The 17,513-nt window shown below is 36.0% G+C and overlaps 3 non-coding genes across 3 annotated transcripts; all 3 read left to right on the top strand.

The window, feature by feature from the left end:
* Nucleotides 1–6,840: 6,840 nt before the first annotated feature.
* On the top strand, nucleotides 6,841–6,933 carry LOC127741858 (small nucleolar RNA Z223). The gene has a single exon (XR_008003063.1). It is a non-coding gene; the product is annotated as a small nucleolar RNA Z223 (small nucleolar RNA).
* A 56-nt stretch (nucleotides 6,934–6,989) lies between these two features.
* On the top strand, nucleotides 6,990–7,102 carry LOC127741860 (small nucleolar RNA Z278). Its single transcript, XR_008003065.1, has one exon. It is a non-coding gene; the product is annotated as a small nucleolar RNA Z278 (small nucleolar RNA).
* Nucleotides 7,103–7,243: 141 nt separating this feature from the next.
* Nucleotides 7,244–7,363, top strand: LOC127741861 (small nucleolar RNA Z278). Its single transcript, XR_008003066.1, has one exon. It is a non-coding gene; the product is annotated as a small nucleolar RNA Z278 (small nucleolar RNA).
* Nucleotides 7,364–17,513: the final 10,150 nt, after the last annotated feature.

The following is a 17,513-nucleotide window of genomic DNA, read 5'->3' as shown; positions in this document are numbered from 1 at the left end:
TTCTCCTTTTTAGCTTATTTTGTACTTCTTTGCTTCTTTTTCTTCTTATTTCCTACAAAATTTATAAAATCAAAAGATCAAGGAAATATAGCATTTAAGTACAAAAGCATTCATTATTCAAGCACAAATCATCAATTTCTTCTATGAATAAGCATAGAAAAACATGACATGGTGACATGTCATCACAACACCAAACTTAAACCTTGCTTGTCACCAAGCAAGAAAATAATCATGCATTAAAGATTGACAATCCAAGGTAAGAAGAATAGCAACTCAATGTTCATGGTTAGCTAGTTTTCTAAGCATGCTACAATCACAAAAGAGATGTAAATGATTGATGCTTCTATCTAGCTCAATTTATGAAATCTTTCTCTTATATTTCTTCCTTGAAACAAGCTTTTGATTTTCGTATTAGCTTCTCCTTTTGGGTGCTTTGCCTCCATGAGTTATTAACAAAGCTATGATTCTAAATGCTTTGTTTTCTCTAAATGCTTTGTTTTCAAGTATTACCACTTGATACATAAGCACCACAAGCATTTGAATTAGAGGACTTCATTAAGTTCACTTTTCTTTTCTTTTCTTGACTCTCTAATCATTGATGCTCAGAACCTTGAGCTTTGCGGGAGTGCTTTTGCACTTGTGCCTATCCTTGACTTCTAAGTGTTTTGTTTTCAAGCATTTGGCTTGATACATAAACACCACAAGTACTTAACAAATAAATTGACATTGGTACGCAGAGCCTTCAGCTTTCTCATTCTTTCCCTTTTTCTTTTCTTGTTTTAATTGTATTTGCTTCTTCAAGGTTTTCATGATTTTCAAAAGATTTCACAAAATGTCCTAGATGAAAACTTCAATTAAATAAAATCCAATGCAATTGAGCAACAATTAATCATACTAGCTTTTACAACCTTGTAATTCACCTTCTCTACTGTTATCCTTTTCCTTCTATTCTTCCCTTTCCCTTGCCAAACTCAAAATGCTTGCTCATCCTTAAGCAACAATTAGAACAATGGCTATGGGGCTAAGATGGATCATGAATGTCTTACACAATGAAAATTTAGTAGTACATGTGTTCTAAGCAAGCAAAATTGAAGATAATAATCAAGGCACAAGAGACAGAGACATTTTGATTGCATATATAAGAAGGTGTGCACGATACATGGCATAAACTTAGTGTGACACTTTCACTTGGAATTAATGCAAGTATCGGTAAGGATTGGAAGAAAATTTTTGTTGCATAGCAATACCAAACTTAGAATGCAATCCTATGTCCGTTTTATTTGAAATAAGACTAAATGAAACTGTTGTATGTTAAATACAATCACCAAGCCAAGAATCTTGTCATGAATAAAGCTCTCTTGGTGATGTATTAACAAATACAGTTAATAAAAGAAAGCATTAAAAACACGTAAATGAATAAAGAGGAAACTAAAATGTTAAACCAAATGAGAAAAATAAAATTGCAGAGGCATTATGATTATGCAGACAAGTAGTGTTGCTTGAATGAATTGCCTAGAAAAATAAGTGGCACACCAAACTTAGAATCTTGGTGTGTCACTTTCATTTTTGATTTGATGCAATCATCCAAAAAGATTGAAAACAATTTGTTGCAAGGCAACACCAAACTTGGAATGTAACCATATGCCAATTTATTGAATTTAAACAAAGCAAAGAAAGAAAGCAAAGCAAGGAAGAGAAACATTACCTACTGTTGGCATGTTGTTCTTCACTTTCTTCCTCTTCTTCTAATTTGTTAAGAGGAATGACCTCAAGGGGGGAGAAGATTCAGCTATTGCCCCCTGTCTTGGTTTCCTCTCAGCACGCTTTCTTTTGTACATGGCTTGACTGAGCTTGCTTGCTAATGGTCCAGGGGTTGGATTGCTTGTGGTTGACCCTTTATTCTTCATGAATATTGTCTTTGGTAGCTTGGTCACAATCCTCTTCTTGGTGCTTTTGTTAATTGCCTTCACTTCCTTGAATCCAAGTCTTGGTGGTTGTGTGATTATTGGAGTCTTCTTTTCATCAAGAGCCTCTTGTATTGGTGGTTCCTTGAGCCTTTCCTCTTTCTTCTTTACTTCACTTGAGTGTGAATTCTCTTGAGTATCTTCCTCCCTTTTTTCGTCATGATTTTTCATTAATTCCTTTGGGAGGGAATCTTTATGTTTCATTGTCACCTCAAGTAGCTTTTGTGATTGTAAAATCCTTGGCTCATGTCCCTCATCCTTTATTACAATTTTACTTGCAACAGGGACCTTTTGTTCTTATTTTTCCACTTCCTCACTCACAAATTGGTCTTCATCATCACTGTTTGATGGTTCTAAGTTCCCCCTTGTTTGCTCTAAGGTCCCATTCATCTTCTTGAGGATGGTTTCTTTCCAGGATTGGGGTTGTGTGTATCTTTCCACGAGTTTTCTATGTATTTCAATGGCTTGAAGGTAATCCTCATCTGCTGGTTCAAGAGATGAAGGTTGAGAGTAATTTTGGTGACGTGGATGTGTTGTGGTGAAGTTGTGTTGAGGGGTGTGGAATGAGTTGTGTGATTGATGGGATGACTTGTATGGATTTTGGAGGAAACTTTGTGTTGAGGCATAATCAAGTGATGAAGAATTTTCAAATGAGAAACAGGGATGTGAAGGTGGATGCTCTTTCATTCCTTGGTGATACTCCCAGCCACCATTAGAATAATGACTTGAATCATTTTGTGGTGGTGGAAAGTATCCCATATGATTCTCTTGCTCATCTTGTGTCTCTGAAGCAAATCTCCATGAATTGGAGTGCTCAGGATTTGTAATTTGTTGGTGATATTCCCAGCCATCATTGGAAATTAGTGATGGTGGATAATATCCCATAAAATTTGTTTGATCATAAGATGAGTTGAACTCCATTTGAATTTTGTAAAACACAACACCAATGAAAATTGAAATTACTCATATCAGAGATGAGAATTTCTTAGTGAGGCAAAAACTCAAACACCTTGGTTTCACTTTAAAATAGAAAACAAAAATAAAAAAAATGCTTAATCTAGACTTCTCACCCACTTAATCATTGTTGATCTAAATCAATCCCCGGCAACGGCGCCAAAAACTTGATGGGATATTTTGGAAAAAACGAATTTCCAATCACCAAAAACTCACTGGCAAGTGTACCGGGTCGCATCAAGTAGTAAAACTCACTTAGAGTGAGGTCGATCCCACAGGGATTGATCGATCAAGCAACTTTAGTAGGTGATTAGTTTAGTCAAGCTAACATTGAAGTGAAATTTGATGAAATGTAGCCAACAGAAAGAAAATAACAAGGAAAATTGAAGTGCAGAAAGTAAAATGACTGAAACTTAAAGAGCAAGAAAAGTAAATTAGCAAAATCTTAATTGACAAGAAAGGTAAATTGCATGAAAAGTAAAGGGGCTGGGGTGTTGGAAATTAAAGAGAGCAATAGATCAAGCAACTGGAAATTTAAATTGCAAGAAGAATAAATTTGGAGCAATGTAAATAGGGAAGCAAAATTGTAGTGAATAAGAACTTAGAGCAATTGCAGGAATTGTAAATTGCAGGAAATTAAACCAAGCTAAATGTGAACATAAATGTGAAATTGCAGAATGCAGGAGAGGAAATTGAAGAGGAATGAAACAAAAAGTAAAAATGCTTGAGGGATTGAAAGTAGACAATGACTGATGCTAAATTGCAGCAATTTAAAAGAATGTTGAAGATCTCAGAGGTGGAGGAGACTAGAAAACAAGCCTAGATCTCAAGTCATTCCTTGATCCAACAAGAGAAAAGTTGCAGAGAATTAAAATAGAGATTGCAGAAGAAGTAAAGAGAAGTTGCAGATAGAGAATGAAAACAGAATTCCTTCCACTCTCAATGCAAGATTTAAAACAGAAATGAAAGTTAAAGAGAGAGTTTTCTAATCCTACTACTCCCTAGTGGAGCTAGCCTACCAATGCTCTCTATTAGAGCCAACTCCCCTAACAAAGATGAAAATGGTGCCTTATATAGGCTTTTTACAAAATGAAATTGAAATAAAAAACAAATTAAATGAAAATCCTAATTCTAGCTTGTTCTTGTGCCTTTGAGTGATGATGTGGGCTTTGCTTGCTTTGGATTTGAGGAGAAATGGGTCTGGTTGGCCTTGATTCAATTTGGAGAGAAATTGAATTTAAATGGAATTTTTATTCAATTTTTGGGCCCATGGGTGTTGCTCCCAGGGCAATGCTCTGCTCTCACGAAGAGCGGAGCATCCAAGCCTTGCCAAGTCTTGTGCGTGCAACATTGCTCCCTGGCCGTGTCATGTAATGCTCAGCTCTTCAATGTAGCGCTCAGCTCTCCAAGTGAACGCAGCATCCTTGCTTCCTTGGTGAGGTATCCGTGTTCAAGCCTTGGGGGTTGCACTCTTGCCCAATTTCCTTGCATTTTATTTGGGAGAGAGTACGACAATTCTCTCCAAGAGAGCGCTTTGCTCTCCAAGTGAGCGCCACTTTGCTTTGGAGTGAGGCTCCAGCTTCGAGCCTTGGTGGAAGCATTGGCTGATTTTTTTGCTTGTTTTTGGCCCTTAAAGATATATTTCATTCGTGCCTCAATTTCATGCCAAATATGAATTGCCATACATCGTTGGAAAGCCCTAAATGTTAGCTTTCCAATGCAACTAGAAGCACATCAATTGGACATCTGTAGCTCAAGTTATAGCCCTTTGAAGGAGGCATGGTCATGTTGTGAGCGCCTAGATTTTAAATTAGCCAAAATTTTGCTTCCAAGCTTATCTTTGCATCAAGGTAATGCTCTGCTCTTGGCAAGAGCGGAGCATTGTATGATGATTGCTTATTCTCCTTTAATTTTGTCATGGGCCACACTTTAAAAGCGTGGCCTAAGCCTCCAAAGTGTGCTCCAACTTCAACGTGTGATCTCTAACAATGGCATTCAACTTGGTATGCGCATCTACTAACTCAGCACTTTCTTCACAACTCCGCACAACTAACTAGTAAGTGCACTGGGTCGTCCAAGTAATAAACCTTACGTGAGTAAGGGTCGATCCCACGGAGATTGTTGGTATGAAGCAAGCTATGGTCATCTTGTAGATCTCAGTTAGGCTGATTCAAATGGTTATGGAGTTTTCGAATATAAAGATAAATAAAACATAAATAAAGATAGAAATACTTATGTAAATCATTGGTGGGAATTTCAGATAAGTGTATGGAGATGCTTTACCCCTGTTGAATCTCTGCAACATATTGCTTTCTTACTTTCCATCCTTCATACTTCTTTCCATGGCAAGCTGTATGTAGGGCATCACCTTTGTCAATGGCTACTTCCCATCCTCTCAGTGAAAAAGGTCAAAATGCTCTTGTCACAGCACGACTAATCATCTGTCGGTTCTCGATCATGTCGGATTAGAATCCATTGATTCTTTTGCGTTTGTCATCATGCCCAACAATTGCGAGTTTGAAGCTCGTCACAATCATTCAATCCCTGAATCCTACTCGGAATACCACAGACAAGGTTTAGACTTTCCAGATTCTCAAGAATGACCGCCAAAGGGTTATAGCTTATACCATGAAGATTCTGATTAAGGAATCCAAAAAACACACGCTCGGTCTAAGGTAGAACGGAAGTGGTTGTTAGTCACGCGTTTATAAGGATGAATGATGATGAGTGTCACGGATCATCACATCCATCAGGTTGAAGTGCAACGGATATCTTAGAACAAGAATAAGCTGAATTGAAGAGAAAATAGTAGAAATTGCATTAAAACTCAAGGTACAGCAGAGCTCCAAACTTTTAGTCTATGGTGTGTAGAAACTCCACCGTTGAAAATACATAAGTGATCAAGGTTCAGGCATGGCCGAATGGCCAGCCCCCATAAACGTGATCAAAGGATCATAAGGTAATCCAAAAGTAATCCAAAGATGTCTCATACAATAGTCAAATGTCCTATTTATACTAGACTAGCTACTAGGGTTTACAGAAATAAGTAATTAATGCAAAAATTCACTTTCGGGGCCCACTTTGGTGTGTGCTTGGGCTAAGCTTGAGATTTACACGTGCAGAGGCTTCTTTTGGAGCTAAACGCCAAGTTGTAACGTGTTTTTGGCATTTAACTCTGGTTCGTGACGTGTTTCTGGCGTTTGACTCTAGAATGCAGTATGGAACTGGCGTTGAATGCCAGTTTACGTCATCTAATCTCGAATAAAGTATAGACTATTATATATTGCTGGAAAGATCTGGATGTCTACTTTTCAACGCCATTGAGAGCGCGCCATTTGGAGTTCTACAGCTCTAGAAATCCATTTTGAGTGCAGAGAGGTCAAAATTTAACAGCATCAGCAATCCTTTGTTAGCCTTCTATCAGACTTTTGCTCTGGTCCCTCAATTTCAGCCAGAAAATACCTGAAATCACAGAAAAACACACAAACTCATAGTAAAGTCTAGAAATATGAATTTTACATAAAAACTAATAAAAACATCCCTAAAAGTAGCTATATCCTACTAAAAACTACCTAAAAACAATGCCAAAAAGCGTATAGATTATCCGCTCATCACATACCCTTGATATGAATTCGTATCAAGTTACACAACATGGTTCTGTATTTTATAAGAATGTGTGTATTTGTAAATTTTCCATCTCAAATTATTCTGTTCCTATGCCATTGTTAGGAAAAGGAAAATGTAGTAAGAAGTCCAAGAAAGAACCTAGTAGGAAGGACATGCAGGCAGTTGTAGTCGATATTCTGAAGGAAGTTGATAAAATACTGTAAGTAATGACTTCTATGGCAATCAATCTTTTATCCAACGTTGAGTTCTGATTTAATAAACATTTGATTTTCAATTTTCTACTTGATGTATTTCTGGTTGTCTATGAGGATAATAATTCAGCTTCAAATGCCAGTTTTGCTTCTGAAAAAATCGTGATTAATGAAGCTGTTATATTTCAGAACCTTTCTGCATTTATTATTTTTTAAGATATTGTTCATGCATGTTAATTGAGTGCCAAACATAGTCTGTGATGATTCAACCCAACTGTTTGAGGTGTTATGGAGCCAAGACCCTGTTTACAGGAGAACCTACTTGGTGAAGCTACATTCATTTTACTTCAATGGTTCAACTGAGGCTTTCTTTTGTAAACTAATGTTCCTATTTTGAATTTAACCATTTAGCTGTATCCTAATCAAATTTCCTTCACTCATACTTGAGTTAATTGACTTAGTATTATTATTTTTTTGTTTTAAATACTATTTTTTAATGTTTCCACTGCCGATGATGTTTTCAATCCAACGTGTCCGAGGTTGCAATGTATCCAAGTTCCTATTTTTTTAGGGAGAACCTACTTGGTGTTGCTAGAAGTTAATGACATTAAAGAATAAAACTGAGGTTGCTCATCTTTTTTTCTTTTTTTTTTTTTGAGTTCAAGCATTGTTTTTTCTTTGGATTCTTCAAATCTGGGCTAGTGAAACTAGAATATCTCATAAACGATTTTTACTTTATGCAGGATAATTTTGTATCTCATTATTTTTCAGTTTATTTGTATCTCATTATTAATATTTTTTTAATTATTTTTCTATATAATTATGCAGGATAATTTTCAAATCTGGATTGTTTCCTCCAGATTTAGGTGCTCCAATTGAATATCTATAGTTTCTATTTCATGATTTGTTGGTTTGTTTGTGAATATTTGAAATTTAGAATGCTCTGGCTGAGTTGATATTGTTGCTGATTTTGAACCTAAACTTTGGCTTTTGTTGTTGCATTTTCATTTGAATTTCTGGATATATTATAATCAGTTCATATATACAAATTCCACCAATATCATGGTTTTGCAGACTGACGAAGAGCTTCTTCAGGAAGTGGTTAATATGGGATTGACAGAAATCAATTGGTTGAATCTTTATGCAACAAGATCCAAAATGAGGTATGCCCTTCATTCTCTCCTTTCGTGTCTTTTTTATTGTCTCTTATTATTATCTATATATTTATGGGTACTGTGGCAAACTACTTGTTATTGGATAACGGGTTCCATGTTTCTAGTGGCTATCTTGGAGATGAGTTACAAGAGACTATGATTGACTCTTTACCTTAGATAGTTGACTCTTTTAAGTCTTAATGGATCTAATAATATCTCTTCTTCTGCTCAATATCTCCCACTTATTTATTTATTTTCATGTGGTTTTGTTGTTACCATGTTTGGTTAATGTGAATGTTGAGCTGAAAAAGAGTAATGTCTGTGTTCTTTTAGCAATTTACTAATGTTGTTGGGACCCTTCATTTTTAATGTTTTCCTTTAATTTTTCAATATGAAGTGAATGACCTTTTTCCCTTGTGAACATGGAGGTTACTAAAGAAGAGCTTAATGCAAAAATGAGAGAAAAAATTTTCCAACTTTGGTCTGAAAAAAACCATGCAAAGTTTCCAACATGTTTGTGTTTTGTTTTGTGGCAGATGGGGCTGGTGATGATTTGTTTAAAGAGCTATGGAGGCTGTGTGCAGGGCTATTAATGGATGTTCCTTGTGTTCAAGACAGAGTTTTCTATTTCCCTCAGGGTCACATTGAATTGGTATGATATACACTTCTTTACCTTGTTTCTGATTTTGTTTGTGAATTTCATTTTTTTCCTTTTTTGTGCTATGTATGCTTTCAAATTTAAGCCTTAAGGGGTTTAGTAAGTGTTATATAATTTTAATTTTTTTTGTAGTTGCCAGAACCTACAGAATAAGATTTGAGGCAGATGAAGAACCAGAAATCTCCCAAATACGATCTTCCCGTCAAAGATCTTATGTCGTGTTATCGATGTTAAGTGTCTGGTAATGTTTATCTTTTTTTGGTTCCTTATGTTGTGTTATATGTTCTTGATTGGTAATGTTTATCTAATAATTCTCAGTCCTGGTTTTTGTGAATCTACTTCAAGTTTCAAATGGCACTTTCAAACATGTGCTACTGACCTATTGTACCAATTTCAATATGATAATGCCTGAATTCAAAAGGAAAAGAAAGAAAATAGAAAACAAGTACTTTAGTAGCACAAAGAGTCAACTTTAAAAGTTTGACACATTGTAATTTAATCTTATATATTGATGAGTAAATTACTTTGATTAGTAAGAATCTCTAATCCACAAATGTTTGTGTTTTGGGTGCTGGAATCAGACTATTTCGTAAATAGTATTGTATGACAAGAAGATTGGAACTAATTTGCTTCAATGGCCAGTGGAAGAAATAGAGAGCTTGAGACTTAGCAGTGATGAATTTATGGAATTATTAGTTAAACCTGGCACAGTAGTGCCATTACACAGTGGCCCTGCAACACAGGATTTTTCCATAGTTATTGGTTGCATTGTTACAACTTGTATCTCACAATAATCATGGTTTTACTTTACATTTTCTTGATTTTTATTTATTTATAGTTTATTAGTAGTAAATTCTAAGTGGTCTAATGTATATTTTGATATGGGTATGTTTAATTTAGTGTGAGATGTATGAATACTCATTTATGATCATCCCAATATTTTTAGTTCATTATAAATATATTTTTTTATATATATAATCATATTACTAAATATTAGGTTTTAGAAAAAAAATTATTAGAATATATATATATATAGAAAATAAAAAAATAATGAGGGACCTAAGGCTACACTTATATATAGTAGCTATAGTATACAAAAAAAAGAGGGACCTAAGGCTACACTTATAAAAAGTAGCTATGGTATACAATGTGGCTACGCTTTACAAGTGAGGCAGTAGCATTGAAAAGCGTAGCCTATTCTAGAAAAATAAAAGCTAAAAAGCATAGCCTTTGGTCCTGGACAACATCACTTGAAAAGCATAGCCTATTTCCAAACGCAAAAAGCGTAGTCCTTGGTGCAGGAAAACGTAGCCTTTGAGAATAGGCAACGGCTGAATAGGAATCACCCCAAAAAGCGTAGCCGTAGCCCAAAAAGCGTAGCCGTAGCCCAAAAAGCGTAGGCCTAAGGCAGCATTTTTTTTTTCACTTTTGGCTACACTTTTCAAGTGTACCTGAATGGGTATTTTTCTTGTAGTGTTGGAAAGGTGAATGGAATAGTCCATCGGCGTCGAAACTGGTTTCGCCTCTAGTAACCCAAATTCCTCCAAAAGATCCGTAGTGTACTACTTCTTTGGATATAAGGCAAGTACATGTTTGTTATAAGCAATCTCCATGCCTAGGAAATATTTGAGCTTTCCTAAATCCTTGATGTTGACTTTGGCATTTAGAATAGATTTGATGCTCTCAATTTCTTTAGCATCATCCCCTCCCAACACAAGTTCGTTTACATATATATGCTAGAATAGCAGTAAAACCTGAAGTTATTTGCTTGGTGAACAATGAATAGTCAGACTTTGATTGTGTATCCAAATTCTGCATGGACTGAAACAAGCTTGGTGTTCAACTGCTGACTTGCTTGCTTCAAACTATATAGCGACTTGTTCAGTTACAAACCAAATCAGGAGGTTCTTGTTGATGAGCGGATATTTTATACGCTTTTAACATAACTTTCATATAGTTTTTAGTAGTTTTTATTTAGTTTTTAGTAAGTTTTTATAGGTTTTAGTGTTAAATTCACATTTTTGCATTCTACTATGAGTTTTTATACAATTTTAGGTATTTTTTGGCTAAAATTGAGTAGCTGAAGGAGAAGTCTGATTCAGACACAGAGAAAGCACTGCAGATGCTGTCCGGATCTGACCTGCATGCATTCAGAAAGGCTTTTCTGAGCTAAAGAAGTCCAAATGAAGCCCCTCAACAGCTATGGAAAGCTGACTTCCGGTGCTTTCCAGCAATATATAATAGTTTATACTTTACTTCAGATTAAAGGGCCTAAAATTGGCGTCCAACGCCAGCTTCCTGACCCCTTCCAAGCGTCCAACACCCAAAAGCAGAGACTATGCATCCAAACGCCCAATGAGGACCCCCTAGCTGGCATTTCACGCCCAAGAAACCTCATAGCACGTGGATCTCATCAAAGTTCAGCCCAAACACTCACCAAGTGGGCCCCAGAAGTGGATTTTAGCACTTAATAGACTGTTTTACCCTTACTAGTCATCTATTTAGTATTTAAGGGATTAAATTTATGTAATTCAAGCATCTTCGAACCTTTTATAGATTATTCACATTTTACATTGTTTTTACCTTCAGTATTAGTTTCTAAACCTCCAAGGTTGAGGAGAGGAGCCCTGCTGAGTCCTATGAATTAAAAAAAGTACTACTATTTCTCTTCGATCCATGATTGATTAATTATAAGATGTATATTCGTACTTCATCGTGGTGAATAGCATGATCTAACCAATTAGCTCTGTTTTTCACATTAAGATGACCGTGCCTGACAAACACTCGCGTCTACTTGGGTCAGAATGCATCTTTCACCGGACAAGGACGACCAATAGCTTGAATATATATCTCTCAGATGGCTAATCCACGACTTCGTTGGGGACTTCTCGAGACATCAGTTCAGCCGATTTCTGAGGAGATTAGGGTCTCTGTGGTAGAGGCTAGAACCCAAAGATGCAGCATTCTCTGATCCAGAAGATCTGACCTTGTATGTGGCAATTTGAGTAGGATCATAAAGGAGAATGGACTGTACGTAAATCACCCTCAAGTAGAGATGGATCCACACAAAACCTGGGGTTCAAATCTGGAGGAGTATTAGCAGCTGCTCAAACCAGTGTCAATCACATACAGCTTGCCATTGAAGAAATCACTCACAAGCAAGGAGAGCAGTAGTACCAAAGCTAATTCAGAAAGGCAAAGCAACTCCAACTCTCAACTCTGTTCCCATCATTTATTCCAATTCAGTATTCCTTTCACACATTCCTCGTACAACTCCATATATGACATATAATCATTCAAAATTAATCCAACAACCTTTTGATTCTGCTTGACTAAGACCTGCAAGATAACTATAGCATGCTTCAAGCCACAATCTCCATGGGATCGACTCTGACTCGCTCAGGTATTACTTGGGCGACCCAGTGCACTTGCTAGTACTACTGTACAAAAGTGTGTGGTTTGCATACGTGCACAAAGTTTTTGGCGCCGTTGTCGGGGATTGTTGAGTTTGGACAAACTAAAGGATTGTCTTGCTCCCAAGATCAGGTAATTTTTATTTGAGTCTTTTATGTTTTTTTCTTCTTCCTCAATTTTTGAAAAATTCTAAAAATTTTTCAAAAATATTTTTCTTTTCTTTGTTTAATTTTTGTTCTAGATTTGACTCTTTGTTTGTGTTTGTGTTGAGTCTTTTATTTTTATTTTTCCTTTTCTATTTTTTTCCGAAAATTCTAAAAAGGTTTTTCAAAAATAATTTTATTTTCTTTACTTAATTGGTTAAAGCCTTCGCTTATGTTCTTGGTAATTGTTTTTCCTTTTTTGTCATCCTTTCTAAAAAAATTTTCAAAAATAATTTTTCTTTGGTTAAATCTTGTTTCAATTTTTTTGTTTCGTGTTTTCTTATTATTTTTTTTGTGTTTTTCGAACATTTTGTTTTGGTTTCCTAAAAATTTTAAGTTTGGTGTTCTTTTTATGTTATTGTGTTCTCTGAGTCTTTAAATTTTGTTCAAAGTGTTCTTAGTTAGTATTCAAAGTGTTCTTGAGTCTTGTATGTGTCTTGATCTTAAAATTTTTAAGTTTGGTGTCTCTTGGTGTTTCACTCCAAAAACTCGAAAAATAAGGGTGCTAGATCTAAAAATTTTAAGTCTTGTGTCTTTTTTGTATTTTTCTCTTTCGTCAATACATTCAAAAAATAAAAAAAAAACCTTTTTATAACTTAATTCCAACCATAATTTTTGAAAATCATACATAAAAATTCAAATTTTAATTTTAAGTTTTTATCTGATCATATCTTAGTTGTCAAGATTTCAAAATTCATATTTTTCAAAAATAAAAATCACATCCTTTCCAAAAATCTTATCTTCTTCAGAATCTTATCATATCTTTTTCAAAAATTAAAAATCTTATCTTATCTTTTTCAAATTTTAAACTTTAAAATTCAAACTTTTTCAAAAATCAAATTTCAAAATCTTATCTTCGTAAAATATTTTTCAAATCTTTTTAAATTTTTTATCTTATCTTTTCTAACTTCCAATTTTAAAATCATATCTTTTTAATCTCTTATCTTATCTTTTTCTAATTTCAAAAATTCAAATCTTTTCTTAATTAATATCTTATCTTCTCTATCTTATTTTTCAAAACTTCCTAACTAACTCTTCTCTTCTTAATTTTCGAAAACAATATCTCTTCTTCTCTCTCTTCTTTTTCAAAAATTAAAAATCTTATCTTATCTTTTTCAAATTTTAAACTTTAAAATTCAAACTTTTTCAAAAATCAAATTTCAAAATCTTATCTTCGTAAAATATTTTTCAAATCTTTTTAAATTTTTTATCTTATCTTTTCTAACTTCCAATTTTAAAATCATATCTTTTTAATCTCTTATCTTATCTTTTTCTAATTTCAAAAATTCAAATCTTTTCTTAATTAATATCTTATCTTCTCTATCTTATTTTTCAAAACTTCCTAACTAACTCTTCTCTTCTTAATTTTCGAAAACAATATCTCTTCTTCTCTCTCTTTGAAATTCAAATGTTAAAATTCATTAAAATTTAAAATTTAAAATTTAAAACTTTAAAATTCAAACTTTTTCAAAAATCAAATTTCAAAATCTTATCTTCGTAAAATATTTTTCAAATCTTTTTAAATTTCTTATCTTATCTTTTCTAACTTCCAATTTTAAAATCATATCTTTTTAATCTCTTATCTTATCTTTTTCTAATTTCAAAAATTCAAATCTTTTCTTAATTAATATCTTATCTTCTCTATCTTATTTTTCAAAACTTCCTAACTAACTCTTCTCTTCTTAATTTTCGAAAATAATATCTCTTCTTCTCTCTCTTCTTTTTCAAAAATTAATTAATTAATAAATAAAATAAAAACAAAAATATTTTAATTCTTATTTACTTTTTCTATTTATACTTCTCTTCTTCTCACATCTCTATTATTCGATTTCTTACCCACTCTCATATTCCATTTTCGCTCTTTCTATCTTCTTTTGTTTACTCTTATCTACTATTTCCAAGGTATTTTTCTTCTACTTCTTTTACTTCTTCTTCATTCTTCACATCTGACCAGGAACATGGATAAAGAAACCCTCTTAACTCCTGATCCTGAACCTGAAAAGACTTTGAGGAGGCAATTACAACAAGCTAAAGCACAACACTCCGGAAGAGACATTTTAGAAAGTTTTGAACAGGAAACAGAGGACATGGCTGAACCTCAAGAGGAGCCTAGAAAGGTCCTTAGTGACTTTACCATGCCTACCTTTGACTTTTACGGTAGAAGAATTGTTGTACCTGCCATTGGAGCTAACAATTTTGAGCTTGAGCCTGAGTTAGTCTCTCTTCTACAATAGAACTGCAAATTCCATGGACTTCCATTGGAACATCCACATCAGTTCTTAGCAGAATTTTTACAGATCTGTGATACTGTAAAGACTAATAGAGTTAATGCTGAAGTCTACAAGCTAATGCTCTTTTCCTTTGCTTTAAGAGACAGAGCTAAGTGAAATCTGGTTGGATGTCCAATCTAGAGAGAGTCTTGACTCTTGGGAAAAGCTGGTTAATGCTTTTCTGGCTAAGTTCTTTCCTCCTCAAAAGATGAGTAATATTAGAGTGGAAGTTCAAACCTTCAGATAAAGAGAAGGTGAATCCCTCTATGAAGCTTGGGAAAGATACAAGCAACTGATCAAGAGATGTCCTCCTGACGTGCTCTCAGAGTGGTCCATCATAGGTGTGTTCAATGATGGTTTGTCTAAGATGTCCAAAATTTCATTGGACAACTCTGCAAGCGGATCCCTCTACTCGAAACAAACGCCTACCGAAGCTAGAGAGCTCATTGAGATGGTTGCAAAGAACCAATTCATGTACACCTCTGAAAGGAATCATGTAAACCATGGAACCTCTCAGAAGAAAGGAGTTTATGAAATTAGGACTCTAAATGCATCCTGGCTCAGAATAAGATCTTGATCCAACAGGTCAACATGATCTCTCAACATCTCACTGGGATGCAAACTGCAGCTGGCAGTAATTAGGAAGCTTCTTGTGAAACAAAAGCTTATAATCCTAATAATCCCATCATGGAGGAGGTGAATTACATGGGAGAATCCTATGGAAAAACTTACAACCCTTCATGGAGGAATCATCAAAACCTCTCATGAAAGGATCAACAGAAACCTCAGCAAGGTTTCAATCAAGGTGGTAGGAACCAGAATATATTCAATAACAGACCACTATTTCCATCTTCTAAAGGAAATATGGAGACCTCTAAGCAGAACCTTTCTGACTTAGCCATTCTAGTCTCCAGCCTCATTAAGACCACCCATACTTTCATTAATGAAACAAGATCCTCCATTAGAAATTTAGAAGTACAGATTGGTCAACTGAGCAAGAGGATCTCTGAGGTTCCTCCTAACACTCTTCCCAATAACAATGAGGTGAATCCCAGAGAAGAGTGCAAGGCCATAACCATGGAGGTAGAGGCCGAGTTAGGGGAGAATGAGAAGGCGTTGAATGCTAGTGAAGAAGCCTTCGCAGGGCATTAAACGCCCACAATGGCAGCAAGTCAAACGTTAAACGCCAGTGAGGAACTCCTCACTGGGCGTTTAATGCCCATTTTGGAAGAAAAGCTGGGGTTTGAACGCCAGCCAGGGAGCACTGTCTGAGCATTAAACGCCCAACTAGGAAGGCTTTCTGGCGCTGAACGCCAGTGAGAAACCCCTCACTGGGCGTTTAACGCCCAAACTCCCAGCCATTCTGACGCTGAACGCCAATGAGGAAGACCTCACTGGGCATTTAACGCCCACTTACCCAGGGGACCTGGTGTTAAACGCCAGCAAGGACATCCCTACTAGGTGTTCAACGCCCAGAATGCTAGAGGGACTGGCGTTTAACGCCAGTCAGGGTGGACAGCAAGGGCGTTCAATGCCTAATAAGCTAACAAAGCTGGCATTGAACGCCAGTCAAAGTACACCCTTTGAGTTCCTAAAACCCACTCAAAAACCCTCTAGCCCAGAACTGAAAAAAACCATAAAGACAATAGAGGTTCCTTTGAATGCACTTCTGCAGTGCAAACGTTCTGATGACTACTCATCCTCAGATGAGGATGAAGACACTTGGGAAGAACAAGTTGCTCGGTACCTAGGAGCTCTTATGAGGCTGAATGCCAAGCTATTTGGTCCTAAGCCTCTGGAGGAAGAACCTCCACTGGTTACCAAAGAACTCCATGCTTTGGTTCGGCAAGAGCTACCTTAGAAGCTTCCAGATCTTGGACGCTTTCTGATTCCTTACACCATAGGTACTATAACCTTTGATAAGGCTCTATTTGACCTAGGGTCAAGTTACCTCATGCCACTTTCTATAATGGATAAGTTAGGAATCCTTGAGGTAAAAGCTGCACACATCTCATTAGAGATGGCAGACTAGACCATGAAGAAGCCATATGGCTTAGTAGAGGATGTATTGGTTAAAGTTGAAAACCATTACATCTCTGCAAACTTTATTGTCTTGGACATAGGAGAGGATGAGAATGACTGTGTCATCCTTTGAAGACCTTTTCTAGCCACAACCAATGCCATCATTGATGTGGCTAAGGGAGAACTAACCCTAAAGTTAGGGGAGGACCATATCTTATTCAAGATGCCTCACCCCAATTCTCCCTCTAAAAGAGAGATAACTGTGCAACACCTAGTGTGCCAACCCTCTCTTTCTGTGCAGAGCATTGCAAAGCCCCCAAACATTAATTCTAAGTTTGGTGTTGGGCAGCCCTCAGTAAGCTCTAAACACAGAGGTACTAAAAAGAAAGTACCTAAAGGCTGGAGGGACAAAAAGGTCCCAACTGAAAGCCTCTCACCTGGCATAAGAGTTGTCTTCACTAAGAATCCAGTCCAACCATATACAGTGAGTCGTGTCCTATCTCTAGATCATGTAGAGCTCATTCATTGAGGACAGGAAGAAAATTCACTACTAGGGGCAAAAATATGAGCCCATACTCACCTCCGTAAGGAGCTAAAGGTAAAGCTAGTGACGTTAAAAGAGCGCTTGTTGGGAGGCAACCCAACTTTACTCAATTATTTGAACGCTAGTGAATAAGTCCTCACTGGGCATTCAACGCCCCAAGAGAGGAGCATTGCTGGCGTTGAACGCCAGCCAGGGAGCATCCCTTGGGCATTCAAACACCAGTGCAGAGAAGCAGGGAATCAAAATTCCCTAGCCTCTCAGAAATTGTGGGTTCCACAGAATCTTCACCTACCCAACCTACCCTACTTACTTTCCCACTTTTTCATACACACTTCCCCAAAAATCCAAGCCCAATCACATCCATTTCATTTCCGCAAACCATCATAACCCCCACATACCCCCACCCACTTCAAAAATGATTTTCCCACCCATAACCCACCCTATGGCCAAAACCTAACCTTCACCACTCCTATAAATACCCCTTTCTATTACCCTACATAAACACACCTCTC

Source organism: Arachis duranensis, chromosome 9 (genome assembly GCF_000817695.3).
Source record: "Arachis duranensis cultivar V14167 chromosome 9, aradu.V14167.gnm2.J7QH, whole genome shotgun sequence".
Classification (NCBI taxonomy): domain Eukaryota; kingdom Viridiplantae; phylum Streptophyta; class Magnoliopsida; order Fabales; family Fabaceae; genus Arachis; species Arachis duranensis.
This window is presented reverse-complemented; position numbering and strand designations above follow the sequence as displayed.